Source organism: Pteronotus mesoamericanus, unplaced genomic scaffold (assembly GCF_021234165.1).
Source record: "Pteronotus mesoamericanus isolate MK-2021 breed Mesoamerican mustached bat unplaced genomic scaffold, CSHL_Meso_final contig_73, whole genome shotgun sequence".
NCBI lineage: Eukaryota > Metazoa > Chordata > Mammalia > Chiroptera > Mormoopidae > Pteronotus > Pteronotus mesoamericanus.
This window is the reverse complement of record NW_026555245.1, coordinates 15,012,692-15,029,930: the sequence shown is the minus strand read 5'-3', so window position 1 is coordinate 15,029,930 and position 17,239 is coordinate 15,012,692. Positions and strand designations below refer to the sequence as shown.

Below are 17,239 nucleotides of genomic sequence, written 5' to 3'. Positions count from 1 at the left end.
GATACTGTTAGGAATTTCTAAAGGAAATAAATGTCTCTATGGTTATTTTTCTTGGTTGGGGTTTAAGAGGAAATTCATGTTGTCCATCAGTTATACTTACCAATTTGGTCTAATTGGCAACTACCCCAAAATGAATAAAACAAGCGGGAATCAAGAGAGAAAAACGGCAGGCATCCTGTCAAAAAATAAAATCTTTGAAATTTCTACAACCCAATGGTTGGATAAACATTTTATTAAAGCAGACTGATCACCCGATTTATATAAATTTACACATGTGATGGCAACCCAAGTTGCACATTCAGACTATGCAAAGCATATAGTAGCCCTTCTATATCATCTATAGATTGTCTCATCACTCCTTTAATTCTATAAATAAGTCCTTAAATTCAGCATTCCCTTTGCTGGAGGAAGTATCCTTCACTGTTCTGGTTCAGCCTAGAAGATTGCTGTGGTGGATCAACAATCACAGAAGATTGCTATGGCTGAGTGAATTCATGTAAAGTGCTGCAACAATGCTTACTTGGTAGTAAATGCCTCAAGAAATGTGAGTTGTAATATTAATTACAATAATAGTTATAAATCTTTCAATTCTGTGTCTTCCAAGACTAAACAAGAACTGGATGCCCTCTTCCCTACTTTTAAAAACATTTTCCTAACTGTTGGAGATATATGTCCTATTCTCAGGTGATTACCTACTTTTGACCTAAAAGAAGCACTTTTACAGAGGCTAATGTACTCAATTTCTTTTCTCTCTAAAGGGAAATCGAAACCAAGGCCAATGTATCACTCAACATACATAATATTATTTACTGAAGAGATTCCTACATTTTCTTCTCTTTCATTGGCCAATAAAATGACTAATTAGATAGATGGATAAATAGATATAGTCTCATATATAGATTATACCTATGTCATATATATCTATTTCATCTTTTTATCTCTCAATTTTCAAAAAAGTCATCAAAGCTATTTCATTATAATAGGTTTTCTACCAATTTGGCTATTCTCCCCCTTACTGGATGATACATTTAATGGTAAATCATGTCTCTGATGCTGTTAACCTACTAAACAAGCCAGCTTTGGGTTAGATGGCTCAAGCAGCTTTTCTCATTGTCAAAGGCAGGCTTCAGAGGAGAATCCCATGAGCTTGAGTAGCTATGCTCTGCCTTTTGTTCCTTCCCTAGAAACAGCATCTATGGAGGGCCCCAGTTAGATCTTCTGGCCCTAGCTCCAAGCCAGACTTGTAGAGCAACCTCAAACTGTGACAGTTATTGATGGTTGGTGGTTGAGGAGGGGGTGGCTGATTGGCAACAGGCTTGGTAGAGTCTCATCTCACTTTTCACAGAACTTGGTAAATCCTCACTGCCCATGACTTGGCAGAATTGCCTTTTCATAAGAGTGTAGTCATTGGGGAAAGCACGAAGCAATATCCTTCGAAGCAGAAAATATAAGATTTGTTCCACTAGATTCTCCATGGTTTGAAAAAGAACAAGCCAAGAGTAACTACTGTATATTTTCCAGAAAGTTACTAATTAGCATGTTCCTGAGAACATAAATTCAGCGTGTGAGCACAAGTCTCCTTGGGTTGCTCTACCACAGTATAGAACAATTAGACCGCTTGCTAAATACTGTGAGCAAAGCCTCAACTAGAGAACAATACAACTCTGCTGGAAATGTAGAATGAGCATTTGTTTATGGAACACAAAATTGGCTTAGCTATGTTTTTTCTGCAGAGTGAACACCACAGCCATATTTTCAGTATATTTCTTTATCCCTCCAGTTACCAAACCCTAATGAATGAAAGTTAAAATTACATTTTAGTGAAGATCAGCCAGAGTCTGGATATCAGGTATCCATTGATTGTGACCCCAAATGTCTTGTTATTTCCTTAATTACCCTTCAGGACATAGTGGAAAAAATGTTCTCAAGGGGAAAAATGAAGGAATAAAAAGTCTAAGGATTTTGCTTCAAATGAGCTTAATGCCCTAAGTATGCTGCTTTTGTTCCTTGCTCGGGTGCCTGGAAAAACTTTTCGGATTAGGGTTTCCCTGGTGCTAAATTAAATGAGGTTAGAAAAATACCTCCTAAACTAAGATTGAGACCATGCTGAGCAAAGAGCTGCAGACTAGAAGTGCAGAGTTCTGAGTTCAGATAAAAGCGGTGCCACTTAATTCACTGCATAAGTTTAGGCAGGCCACTGACCTTTCCCAAATGGACTTTCCTATCTGAAAAATTAAGACAATAAACTAATGAGATAAATAAACAAATAAAATATCTATATTTATATAGATATATCTACATACCTATATCAATAGCACATGCATATCATTTATCATATTATTCTATAGTTTACCTTTCTATCATATTAAGAAGAGCTGATAAAAGGTAAACAATGAAGCATATATAACTTTTTCTTATAATTCTAACGATCATATTTCCTAAAAAATGAATCCTAGTTCACATGTAATTTTAGTTTATAGTTGCAGCTAAAATTTTGCTAATTCAGACAGGATAAACAATTTAATAAAAATAAAACACATTTCATTAGGCCACATGTTATTCACTATGTTTCTGGGTGTTGAAAGTTTTCACCTACATCACTTGCCATTATTGCCTGCGTCACACCTATCAAAGTCTTCCTTAAAATACCTCAGCCCTGTACCCTTATGAATATTCCCCCGGAGGTGTTAGGGGAATTCATGTTTGAATTCCTATTGTACTTTGCATCATTGAAGGACATTTCGCACTTGCTGCTTTATGCTCAGCTCTTTGTGTGCTGAGAGGCAGTGGAGCACAATGGTTGAGGCATGGATGCAGGCAGACTTTTTGGGTTTGCCCCTCATTAGCAGCATGACCTTGGGGCTATTACTTGATCTCTCTGTGCCTAAGTTTTCTTTTTGATTAACATGAGCAATGATAATGGTACCCACCACATAGGGTTTCTGTAAGAATGAAATCAAATTTTTTGTTGTAAAATGTTTAGAATAGCTCTCAGTAAACACTAGTTACTAATGTATCTGCAAAACTCTTAAGTTCCTCAAGTGTAAGCTAGGTCTTATTTATCTTGCAACCCCTACAGTGATTTGTATGTTGTAAGCACACAAGCCAAACACTGGTAAAGTAAGAGAGGTACTGTCAAGGGGAAATAGAAGAGAGAGAGCAAATCACTATTTATTTTAAATGAAAGGTATTTTGAGTACTCCTTTTTTGCCACATTTTGAAAAGTTGTAGATCTTCTGACATGTACTTTGGTTCCATATGAGTCATCTTAAGAAGTATAGAGGGATAAAGAACATAATGGGAGCCACTGTTTCCGCAGTGAGCATTGTAATCTTCAACATGAAACAGCTATTCAATGAGCTATTGAGTGAGTCAGTTTCCATCATAGGGAGCAGGACCCAGAGAGAAGGGAGCAGGGCCTTGGGATGCCCAGGAGCATGATGAAGGAAAAATAAACAGTTCTAACTCTAGTGAATTGTACTCATGGTAGAAATTCAAAAGCAGAGGATTTTCAGTAGCCCCGTTATACTAGGATATCTAGTTATGGCTAAGGCCTGGGAATAAATTTAGGCTGTTTTTTCATTCACCAATTTTACTTTCAGTTTAGGTGTTATCAAATTTAAGCATCAAACCCGTTACCTTGGTAGCATAATTTTTATACGTATTCTTTTTATAGGATTAGAGAGGATTATTCTCCATAATGTGTCCTTAACCAGTCTCTCCCCTTAGGTTTTCTGACTTGGCTGTTTCCTTTTGTCTTAGAAGGAGGGGAGGATTGCCAGCAGACTGAGTGAGCAAGGGAAAACAGGGTACACTAAACACAGCCGTGCTGGCTCCTTATCCACAGGCAAGGATGCTATAGTATGTGCACTTGAGGGAAGAAGGCACTAAACCCCTGTATTACATGGATAGGCTGACTATTTCCAAAGTAGTTTTTTTCTTTCTTCCTCCCTCCTGCCCTTCTTCATTCCTTTCCTTCCATCTTTCTTCCATTCCTCTCCTCTCCACCCCTCCCCTTCCATTCCCGCTCCTTTTCCTTCCTCTTCCCTCCCCTTTCCTTTCTTCTCCCTTCTTCCTCCTCCCCTACTATAAAATATATAGTTGCTCACTGCGAAAAGCAACATTGAGAAGTTTTTAGAAGGTATAAGTGAAAAAGTATCAATTCTTACATTACCTTTACCACCTCAAGTCTCATTCTCTAGAAGATATAACTAATAATTGTTCGCTTGTGTCTTTTCAGGTATCTTATTAGTTTATGTGTGTATGTGTATAAAATTAAAAAAAAATGAATGTGATATTAAACACACAGATTTTAACTTTAGAAAAGAAGAAAAAATTACCCTTGAGTATCTTTTTATATGAACCTGAACAGAGCTATTGCATTACTCATAATAACTTCAGAGTATTTAACTGTATGTCTACATATAACTGAATTAGTCACTTATTAGTGAACCTTTGGGTTTTTTCCATTTTTATTCCTTTACACATTATTGCAATAAACAGGTATAGTATATATTCCTAGAAGTAAAATTATGGGGCCAAAGGATACGTGCATATAAAATTTAACAGGGGTTACCAAACAGTTTTCCAAATAAGGTTGCTCATATTTTCACACACACCAGTACATAGTTCCATAGACTACATTTATTGACACTAGATATTGTAAAACTTTGTGTTTTGACAATCTGATACATTAAAAAACATTTTTTTCTTAGTTTTCATTTCTTTGATTTTGACTGAGGCTGAGCATTTGTATTTTCTTCCCTGTGATCTTTCTGTTGATATATTTTGCCCATTTTCTTATAGGAGTTTTCTTTTGGATTTGTTTATGCTCTTTGATTATTATGGAAATTAGTCCTTTCTTTGGATAGCAAATATTTGCTTTGCTCTGCTATTTGTTTATAGTGTTTTCTAATGGGGCTTCTAAACTTTGAATCTATTCTCTGCAGAAACTTAGCTTATGTGCATTAAAGAGTCATAATAGCTCTGAGTTTGTTATTATAAGAAGATGAAGGAAAATATGTTAGGTATGGCAGAAGCAAAGCAAAAAGAACAACAACAACAACAACAACAAACAAAAGATGTTCTACATATAGAGTATCCAGAGAGGAAAGGTGAGGTTTCTTTTCAAGCACTTGCCTTTAGTTTTATTAAACCTGTAAGGCAGTGGATCTTCCTAGGCTTTATTCCCTTAGCAAGGCAGAAGGGAAACCCCAACTGTTGGAAACCTCCACCTTTTAAGTTTTATTGAATAACATGAGCTAAAATCAAAAGAAAAACTAAGGTTGGATCAATAATGGCATGTGTATCTCGGCCTCTAAAACTGGTGACCCCACTCATCATTTATGAAGAGAAGCTCTAAAAATTATTCTTATTAACTGTCAGTGTCAGCAAATACTCTCAATTATATATTTATTGGCATTCAGAAGGTTTCAAGAGTCCTTCAGCTATGTCTTGCTAAATTATTACTTATCATTTAGGGATTATTAAAATGTAGAAATGTCAAGTTGGATAACTGATATAAAAAAGCTTTAAATTCCTCTCAAATTCATTTTCTTATTAGGTCTCATCAAATGTTTCCTCAACAGAGTTGGAAGACGAGCTGTTCTTATTCTCTAAGACAGGTCTCTTGTCCTTTCTCCCCAACAGGACCAAAGCCCAGTTATAACTTTTCCTACTCAGGATGACTTTGAGAAGTTGGCCACTCTCCATTCTACTGTGTGTTGAGAAGATTACAGTCATGTGTAGGTCACATTTTTCAGGATTTATATTTGGAACATAAATATTAACAGTATGGTATCATAGAAACATAGAGTCTATTCTATTTATTTTTAATGTCTTGGGATTTTAAATGTTACCAAATAAAGTGCAATAAAATATGTGGCTAAGGCTCCATTATGGAAGGCACATGCATTATGCATAGCATGGCTCATGCAAGCACTCTTAGGCTAGAGATCTGTTTGAGTTAGTTAACTAAATCAGGATGGTCTAAAATAATCTACATAATTTTAGACAGCTTGTCTCAATCTGATTCCACAGGGAAATTATAGTTTTCAGAGCCAGTGACAGACTCTTCAACTACGTATCACTGAAAAACTCACAGATGAAGGGTGTCAGAGCAAGACATGAAGCATTTACTATGAGTTATTTATGGACATGGCTCTCCAGTGATACTGAAACATATAGGTTTACCCTAGTTATGAATGGCAGATACATTTTATCTCATGTGCCAGCTCCAGTTACTTCTTAATAACCATCTGGAGTGCATATGCTGAAAAGGTGTGGCAAAACCCCTGCTAGTTGTACCCCAATATTTATTCTTTCTTTCCTTTGTAGTGATAGAATTTTTAGCTGGCTATGTGTTTGTCCAGGATAAAGACTACATTTCAGATTCCTTTTTAATCAGATGTGAACGTGTGACCAAATATCGACACATAGTATATAAGCCAAAATGGTGTGTATGACTTATTGTGCCTTTAAAGGGAAGGGTTATGATTTCCCCTTGCTCCTTCCTGATTCCTTCTGGCCAGGATGTAGATACGATGGTGAGCTCCCATGGACCATGAAAAGAGCGATGGGCAGAGCGAAATAAAGAAAAAATCTGAGTTCTCAATGCTGTGAGGCTGTCATATCAGATCTGGACTCATGTTCAGAATAAATATGCATAAGGAATAAACTCCTGTCTCATTTAGGCATCCATTGTTTTGAGTCTTCATTATAGCAGTGGAACCTGTGTTCTAATGAATGAAAATGGTTCTGAGTTCTACATGGCTCAGTGGGAAGAGTGTCAGGCTAGGTTTGCAATGTTGACAGTGGGCAAGGGACTTAATGGTTTCATGAACAACACTTGCTGTGTGGATATCCAACTTACTCAAAACGGGAAGCTTCCCAGAGGCTCTCTCATGTAACTCACATCTTTTATCTTCCCTTTGCCATCTGCCTCCCTCTCTGTGCTACTGTTGACCAGTTCAGGCTTGGCCTCTCTGTATTTGGTGTAAATACAAAGAAATGAGACTGACTTAACAACCATATGAATAAAAATAAATTAATAATAGAAATTAAAAAATAAATTAATAAAAGAAATTATTTCTTTATATATAAGTGATCATAAGCCTCTAAAATTGCCTCCTGGTATGCTATATGTTATTTTAATGGTAGTGCTATTGCTAAAACAGTTTTGAAAATATTTTTTAAACTGTAAATTCACACATTTCTTATAATAATATGACTGGTCAAATCACTTCAATTTCTTTCGTGCTAAACCAGCATCGCTTTATTGAGCACGTACTATGTGCATTAACATTAGTTTTGGTGTCAGAGAGGCTGATAACTCTATTAAGGATTTACGGTGTTCCTTAGATAATCCATGTCAAATTTTCAGGGTAAGTTGACTGCATAATTTAACAATAGGAAAATACTCATTCATGAAAGGTGTCTACTGCAGTCCAGGGGATTGAGAGGCAAATACCAGAAATGAAAGATGAATTTTTAAAAAGCACTCTTTTGTGCTGTTTTATTTCATGAGTTTATTCATTCACTCAAGATTTATATTACTGCCTTCCTCCCTTATTTACAAAATAATTCTCAGTGATTTATAGGTAAAAAATTAGAGTTTCTTTGGATTCAATTTTGAACTCTTTATTCTAGTAGAACCTTAATTTATTAAAATATTCCTTTGCAATGAATTCTAGAGAATAGGCTCTCCAGGGACTTACTGGTAAAGTAACTGCATTTTGGGACCTCTGCTTGTACCCCCAAATCAGCTAATGACTGTGAACTGTCGGATTCCCCTGAGCTTCAAGCCCTCTGACAGGGGAGCTGCCATTGTTGAGCACATCTCTAGAGCCACCGAACTTGCAACAGCTAAAGCAGTGGTGCTAAGAGCAGGCGCTGCTGAACTGGAAATTCTGACTGACTTTATGAGTCAGTTCGGCCTGTTAAGCGGGTCAGTGTGTCTTTCCAAATGAGAAACAGCTTCCTTACAGCCATTACGGCGGAAAGGTCACCTCAAGTCCATTTACAGTTTTCAAATATACCGAGAGCTCTGACATAGAAGTGATTTTGGTCCTCACCCAGGAGAGAACAGACTCAGCATATGAAGTTAGATATAAGGAATAACTACTCAAGAGCAAGTGACATGAGGGTCTTATGTCACTTGCTCTTGAAGGAGATATAGGAGGGCTGATGCCCAGCCTGTGCTGCAGATGGATTTAGGACATCCAAGTCTTCACAGGTTGTTAAATATTTTGAATCTCCCACATGTCTTTTAACTAGGACAGGGTATCTTGGAAACATGGCCTGTTGAATCAGGATGAGCTATTGAAAATATTAAGGAAAAAAGCAAAAAGAAAACTCGAGGTAACAAACACTGTCAGAGTAGTGCTCCCTAAGGGATGTGCTTGGCATTTGGCCTAGGTAATTCTTCATGTGGAACTGCCCTGCGCATGGTTGACGAGTAACATTCATGCCTCCTCACCTGTGCCATGCAGCAGCACCAGAAACTGTGTCAACTCCAAGTCCCCCGGATATTTTAAAATGCTTTCTAGGAGGCAGTGTCATCCTAGTGAAAGATTGTTATAGCCATAGTTAATAGTTACCACCAAAAACTGGTGGTAAAGGAGCTAGGATATGAATGATGCAGTCATGAGTACGTCTTTCTGATTATGGAAATTTCACTGAAATGAAACACTTTAAATTGGTGTGTGTCACCTCACAGAGACAAGCTTTTTAAAATAACACCTCCTGTAACCAATTGGACTTGACCACTGTTGACTCACTCTGTGCATTAGAGTGTTTATGGGGCTCATCTGTCATACAAATCAGTGAAAAGGGGAAATATTTGTTCCATAATGAAGCATAACTTCTTATGGATGATAGTCTGTACTGCTGAGAGACGATATTGTTATCATTATTTTTCTTAGTTTGTGTGAGTATGCACACAATCGTATATGAATAGGTGTGTTGGCTTAGGGACTGAATAATAAAAGACATGTGTTTTCCAGAGAAATCTAGAAAGCATTATCCTCAAATATCACAGTTAATTATGTTTTATGAATTTTGCAATCATTTCTCCTACTTAGCAATGCCAAACCCATTTCAATCTGCTGTTTTAGAGAAACGTACTCTTGGTGGCCTCACCCAATGAGGCCACACTCAAATGTAAGTTGCTAAAAAGGGGGGGAAAAAAAGAAAACATGAAATTTTCTTTCAGGTATATCCTCACTATAGCAAATGCACTGGTTAGGGAAATCTAAACCTATCCAGATACTCCTATTAACTAATATCACAAATTAGGTGTATCTATAACAACTGTGTCTATAATACCTTAGACCTTGGAATTTAATTTGATATAGACTCCACTTTGTAGTAGAGAGATGATAACGTCATAAAATTCTAGTCTTATAAGAAAATTGATGTTCAATTTTCAACCAAATTTGATGTTCACTACATAATCAGACATGCAATCCAAATAAAAAATTTGCATTCAGCCACACCTAAAATAAAATTCAAATACAAAGGAGTAACACTTTAATCAAATATAGCCCAAAGAGAACTAGATTTCTGTCCTCTTTCTCCAATTACCTTTTTTAATAAAATGGCTTAATTTTGAAAATCATAAGAAGAAAATTTGGTACTGGACCAAATCTAAACTTTTAAGATACGTTCTGGGCTAACTCACATTTAGCACAAATTCTGACACCTCCAACAATGAAAGTAGCCAACAGTCCTAACTGGCATTCATAATCATTATTCCAACACACTGAAAGAACTTGAATCTCTAAAGAAAGATTAAATTTTCTCATTATTCTCTGTTTACTTAGGCAGGAGGAACAACTACAGTTTAGGATATATTTTCAATATTATAGAAAAAAACAAAGGCACTTTCTTGTTATTGTTGCAATAACCAAGAATGTAAAAACAAATTACCCTTCGATAAGTAATGCTAACAGAGGTTGCGTGATGTGCTCCAGAATGTAATTTTGAGCCTCATTTTCCATTTTCCCCAAGGATCCAGGGTTTCTTAACGATCACAGCCAGTTTCCACACATGATAGAGATATTCTGATGAACACCCTGGACTCTGATGGGCTTTGAATGGAGGGCTATGGGTCTTAGGATGGAAACTGTGGCAGCCCCACCAAATAAACATGGGGCATGGCTTCCCACAGGGGCACCACAATGCACCAAAGCCAGGAAGGCAACGGATCATTCTGAGCCCCCACATGCCAGAATCCTTTCATTCACTGACTTACTTAATCACAACACTGTGAGGAATTATTGGTTCACAGTTTCAGAAACAAAGCCTAAGAGAAATACAGTAATTTGTTCAAGGTCACAGAGCCATGATGATCTGAACTCCCAGGTCTCCCTGCTGCTTACAGCTTATTATCACTGGCAATAAACAAAGATCTCCTCTTTTTCCAAATGTTATATTCTTCCCTGTAAACTCTTTATAGAAAGCCACAATTTCTGGGGTTTTCTAATCTTTCTTTTTAAGGATTGTTAGATAATACAGGGTCCGGCAGAAGTAAGGCCTGCTTGAGGGTGGTTGGTAGGGTAATAATATGGGGGTTATAATTTATAGTTTTAATTTGAACAGTTCACCTAAAATGTCATGTGGTGTGCTCAAGTGTGATATTGTTATGTTACAGAATTACATGCTTATGATTTTGTAATAAAAGATTTTGTAATAAAAAAGGGTCGTTATTTGTGCTGGACCCCTGTATTTGTTTTAATGGTTTTTGGCCTGCTAAGAATAGAACTTGAGCTTGAAAAGATGATTACCAAATTTTTTGGATGAATTTTAGAATGCAAAAATATAGTTCTTCACTTTTATTTTTTGAAAGAATTTTTAAAGAATTCTTGGATAATATTTGCCATTATGTTGTCACTGAGTTAAGAAAATATTTTTAAGATCTACCCTATATGTTGCCAACACAAGTTAAATAATCGTTTCAGTGCTGAAATATTTATGGATAAAGTATTTATGATAATGAAATATACTAAAAAATTTATGGATGCCTGGATTGCCTTCAAAATTATTCAGAGGAGAATGTAGGTATATATATAGAGTGGTATCATATATACATATAAATATACATATGAGATCTGTCCAGAAAAAGTCCAGCCATTAACTTAGAATGATTTGAGTGACATTGATGTAACCCTGGCAGCCAAGGAGAATGGAGTGGAATGTGTATGTGTGAGCCATGATGACTTCATTTTACCAGTCAATGGGGTGGGGGGTGGTAGATGCCGAGTGAGCATGTGTACTGTGTGGTCATCACATTAAAAATGACTGAGCAAGTAAAGCAATGAATCTGCATCAAATTTTGCATTGAGCTTGAAAATTTCTCCATGGAAACTGTTCAGATGATTCAGAAGCCTACAGCTATGGGCAGCTGGTGATTGGCAGCTTCATCTAGACAACACAACTGCTCAAGTATTATGTCCCGTGCAGAGTTTTTCTGAGAAACACCAAATCACCCAGGTGACTCAACTGCCCCTATACAGCCCAGATTTGGCACCCTGCAACTTCTGGTTTTTCCCAAAACTAAAATCCCCTTCGAAAGGGAAGGGATTTCAGACCATTGATGACATTCAGGAAAACATGATGGGGCAGCTGATGGCAACTGGGAGAACTGTGTGAGGTCAAATGGTGCCTACTCTGAAGGGGACTAAGGCATCATTGTCCTATGTACAATGTTTCTTGTATCTTGTATCTTCTTCAATAAATGTCTCTATTTTTCATAGTACATGGCTAGATACCTTCTGGATAGACCTTGTACACATAGGTGAATGTAGGAAATATATATAAGACTGCCCTACAAGGCTGCCTGTAGGCTGATAAATTTAGAATGACAGTTATAGGAGCTTATTATAACATTCTCTAATTTTGTATTTGTTTGAAGTTATTAATGATAAAAATGTATACAAAAAGTATGAAAGTATGTTTGGGGTTTTAAACTCTCATTAGGCTACCTACATGTTACTTTCTCGAACGGTCCTTTGGTACTCAGTCTTTGTGTCTAACAATGTGCTAAGTTGATTCAACTTGTGTGAATATGTAAACATCGATAAAATAAATAGGAGATATGTTTTACTATGAACCTTTTATTTTAGTTCAAGCTTAGTATATGTGATGTTTAGCAATACTAACTAAAGGTCTGGGTCACCTTTGATAATTCACTTAATCACTTCCCTTTACCTTGGTCTGATCTTTTAAATGAACGATTGTATATTCTCATGAATATCAGCCACAGCATTGCTTTTATCCATGGACATTTAGGGATTCAGGGTAATACTCTTGGGATATATGTATGTGGAATACATGCAGCTTTACCCCCTTGCCTCTCTGTCCCTCTTTTATACTTGCCTGATGAAATCCCAGTGTGTGCTCAACCCAACTTAACAACTATTCTACTGCTGGAGCTGCACACAAGTGGAAAGAAAACATACAACCCTGATGTGTCATACCACTTTAAATTCTTGATCACAAATATCAAGTGGATCCAGGTTGCTGTGCGGTTATCTTATATTTCCCCAGTTCGACCACTCTCCCAGTCTCTACACTAACTATAGTTTTTTCCTCTTTCTAATAGCCTATACCTCTTTCCTTCCAACTCTCTCAGACCATGGCTTGTATTGTCTTCTTTAGACACAGAAGCTATCTACAGAGAATGATCTGATCTTCCCACCAGAAAATGCCCCATTCTATTCATATCTGCACTTATATACTTTGCCTTTCCTCCTTCTGCACAGGATGAAATTGTCCCTGTTTTATTTAAGGCCACACTCTTCATTTGTGTGCTGAATCTCATCTCCTCCTGCCTTCCAAAGGACCTTATTCTGATTCCCCTGACACTAGTCTTCAAATTCTTTTTCTTCTCTGTAAAAACATACTCATTAGAAGCTCTAATCTACAACAGTATCATTATTTGAAGAATGCACTGGTATCTCTATGGATGACCATAGAGCATCCTTGATGTGTCTATTCCTTACCCTGGATGCTCAATTCATTAGCAAGTCCTCTTGAGCTCTACCTTCAAAGTATGTCCTATGACCAATATTGTGATGAAAATTTCTGGGGATAGAGAGCAGTGATAATTGTACACCAACAAAATTTACTTAATGCCATTGAATTGTACACTTAAAAGTGGTTAAAATGGTAAATTTTAGGTTATGTATAATTTGCTACATTAAAAAAGATCAGCGAAGAAAAAAAAATATACATTTGAGTTCAAGCACTTTTTACAACCATATTGGTGCCACCTAATTCAGACTGTCATCTCTCACCTCCATCATCGCAATTGCATCCTAAAACACATCCCTGCTTTTAATGTTGTGCCATGCCTCAGTCTGCTCTCTACACACAGCAGCAGAGTGAAGCTTTCAACCATTAGGGACATCCTGTAACTTACCAGATCAAAGCTTTGTTAGAATAAAATCCAGCTCTTTACAAAGGTCTTGCACTTCACTGAACACCTGGGGCCTCGGTCCCTGCTTTCACTCTTTACAGAATGTTCTTTTCACAGCTGCTCCGACTCCAGGTCTCCGCTTACATATCACCTCCTCATAGAGGCCATTTCTAGCCATCAAACCTATACTATCCTCCCAACAAACATGTGCACACATGTATACACAGATATATCTTTCTGTTTTATTTTTCTTAATAGTGTTTTTTTACTACCAGACATCACCTATTTACTTGTTTGTTTACTTATGGAACTCAGTTTGCCCCTCTTGATTTAAGCTGAAGTATCCACCACTGCTTTTCTAGACCTTAACTATGACTGGTACATAATAGGAGTTCAAGAAATATTTGTTTCCTAGAGGCATGATTAGAATTGTTTGAGGCTTTGCATATTCAACTTGAAGTTTAGAAAACTGCAGATGGAACCGTGTTCCAAAGCAGGCAGCTCCTCACATCTGAAAGAATTCTACTCCAAAAACAAAGCCCTTTAATAACCAGTGCTGATACTTCAGCACAGACTGTTGGCAACAGAAATGAGTGGAGGGAGGGGAGAGATGAGATCATAGATGCCAGAGTGCCATGAAAAATGTCAGACACTGTGCTTGTAATATGTAATTATAAATAATTGGGATGTTGATGGAAAAGGGTTTAAAGGTCTCCTGAGCAGGATTTGCTTAATATTTAAGAAAAATTCTTCAGAAGATTATATTATTATGTAAGAAAATAGACTTGTTGAAAGGGTACTGTGGCATGCAGATGACCCCTAAGTAACGAGGCGGAATGGCACTCAATGAAGAAAATGCCGAGTGTGTGTTCAGGCTTCCCAGGGTCATCCGAAGTGTGATGGGTGGCGGATAGAGGTTTTGTGGTCCCCAGTGGTACAGCGTATTCTGGCAGAGTGTTTAATTTTCAGGAGACTAAATGGGGACCCTCTGAAATTGAGTTCCGCTGGTATATATTAGATTTCCTAAACTTTTGAAGAATGAAAAGAAAAAGTAAAAGGGGTTTTTAAAAATAAACTTCTAGAATAAGATGTTATTTTAAAAGGAAGAACCACGTTATTCCTAATTGTGATATGAAGAAAAAAATCATGTCCAGGTTATACAGCAGAATTACGATGCGAAAATATTGACTAAAGATTTCATGAAAGGTCTCTAGTCTTTATTCTGGTGTTTCCTGTTATAACCGGGTCAACCTTCCCCCTTGTTTTCCAGTCTTGTTCTGGAGGCTTTTCTCAGTGGGCACTTTACTGGTAATTAGCAGAGGTCTCAAAGTGTGGCACTACTTCTGAGAACTCCTTGCTGCTCCCTCCCTGCTTTGTGGGGTGAATGTAGTAATAAAAGAAGTACACGTAATTGCTCATGAGTCTCTGACTTGGAGGGTGACCCACCATCTCAGTTTACCTGAGACCAGAGGGGCCCCGGAACATGAAACTTTCATTTGCTATATCTGAGAAAGTCCTGGGCAAACTGGGATGAATCGGTCACCATTCCACTACTAAGTTCAGCACTTGAACTGAGGTAGGAGCTAACACAATGCTTTTAACTTCCTGTGACCTCAGGGATCTCTGCTGAACACCTTCAATCCTTCTCTTCCGATTTAACTACATTCACTGAATGAGAGACAATGAGTTTCCTATTAAGCCTCAAGTACAAACCCTCAAACAAGAAGGAAAATTATGTTTATAAATTATGATGATTATAATAACCGTGTGGCTCTCTCTACCCCACCTCATTCCAGATACTATCATTTAACCCACTCTGGGGGCTCACACCCACCCCAGACTCTAGGCCTAATCCCAGGGCGGACCTGGAGCATTCCAGGAGTCCCAAGCCAGCTTCTTTGACTTTATCCTCAGCTCAGTAAGCTGTTTGTGCTTCTCTTGACTGGGTCTCCACTTGTGAATACGCCTGTGTGCTGCTATCTGTCTTGACAATCTAACTAGGGTCCAGGGTCTCCACACATGACCGCCAGGGTGTGTATGGGATTTGGCTCCTGCAGTGTGGGGCCCCCCCAGCCTGGCCCATGATGTCCTGACCTGCTCTCCAACTCTGCGCTGCTGGGCTCTGTTCCTCTCTTCACCTCCCTGGGCTGGCCCTGCAGGGCCACTCACATGTGTAGCGCTTCTGTGAGCTTTGGAGAAAGGCATCCTCCAGGTAGATAAATCACAAAAGGGTACCCTTTTGGGGCTGAGCAATTAGAAAATGGCATCCTTTCCTTAGGCAGCAGGTAAGGCACAAGGCTCGGCTAACAGCCCTGGCTATGTTTTAACTCCCGCTGGCGTTGCTAACTGGCACGCTAACTGGCGCCGCTCCTTAGCCGAGTGTGCAATTTAAGCACTCTCACCTATCTGTCCCCCTAATGCTACTGACTGTCTCAGGTGCCACCGGGGCCTGACATGATGACATGCTTGGCATGTCTGGACAGGTTTTGTCTCATTACTGAGCACTGAACTTGAGCGAATGTGCTCCTTGTCCACCCTGCTCCCATCTCCTTCAGCTTTCAGATCACCCCCGTGTAGGGTCTCACTCTTAATCTGATGGCATAAAAAAGTAATGCTACAGCTTATAAAAACTTAAACAGATAACACTAGTTATGTGACTTTTACCCATTCTATCAATTACTATAATACAATTCAATTTTAGTGTAAGAAAACCTATCACTCCTTGCTTAATGGTGCTTTATTACATTTGATCAATGCTGATCTCTGGATAGATCTAGTCTTTTCTACTCTCTCTGTCTTTTTTTTTTTCAGGATAATATTGTTTTCTCTTTCCACAGACAGTTGATGATTCTTAGATACAAAAGAGCTCATTGATATAATTTTTATTTCAGGCCTACACCAAAATTTATTGTTCCTGACTTCCCTGTGAAAAAGATGAAGGCATGAAACTTGACTGCCTAAACAGCAGTAGTTCCTAAAAAGTAAAACCAGAAAATAGAGAATAAGAAAAAGAAGCTGTGGTCTGATACGTTGAACATTCCAGCCCTGGGAGAAAAGTGGTTATGGCAAGGACATGGCAACTGCAACAGATGTCAAGAAAAGACTAAAGAAGAGAAAAGCCATTTGGACAAGTTGAATCGCATTACACCGAACTTTTGAAAACTTATCTAGCCAGGGAGAATCTTTTTCTTATTTGAAACTGTAGGCTTTGAAAGTTGAATCAATTCAATTCAAGTTTCTCTGATGGAACATAAAATTACCACAAAATTTGAACCTGCCACGAAGCCTCATGTGTTACTATGTGAAAATGAATTGAATTGCATTTTGTGAGGAGGGACAGGAGATTATTTTCATACCTCTATCACATTTAAATGCAAGGCACCTACTGGTCTGGGGAGCATGGCTGTTTTCACGATGCTACCTTCCACAGTTAAAACAAATAAGTACCCCCAAAATAAAGCATAGAACACATAGATATTTAAGAGAGAATTTTAGTGTAACCATTGGATATGTATTATGTGGTATACATATATCTAAATACCTACGCGTCAAGAGACAATGGATGAACGCACACATAAAACTGAAACAGAACTGAAGTTTCATCAAGATGGTTACACATCTTGCTGAAGACGCTTTAGTGTAGAGAATGTCAGTTCCCTTGAAATGCCTTTGCTCAGCTGTATCTGTGCTAAGATCAAAGCCAAATTTTTTTTTTTCCCCTCAGTTACCCAAAATAGCTTAATAAATAGAGACAATTTCCCTAGGGTGCCTTTCCTCCTTAAGAGTATTGTGTAAAGGATGAAGGAAAAGTTTGGAAAGAAA

At 37.9% G+C, this 17,239-nt stretch overlaps 1 protein-coding gene across 4 annotated transcripts in view; it reads right to left on the bottom strand.

The window, feature by feature from the left end:
- The window catches only part of TRPM3 (transient receptor potential cation channel subfamily M member 3), a 493,648-nt gene that overhangs the window by 203,274 nt on the left and 273,135 nt on the right, over positions 1-17,239 (bottom strand). The gene's annotated exons all lie outside the window — the stretch shown is intronic.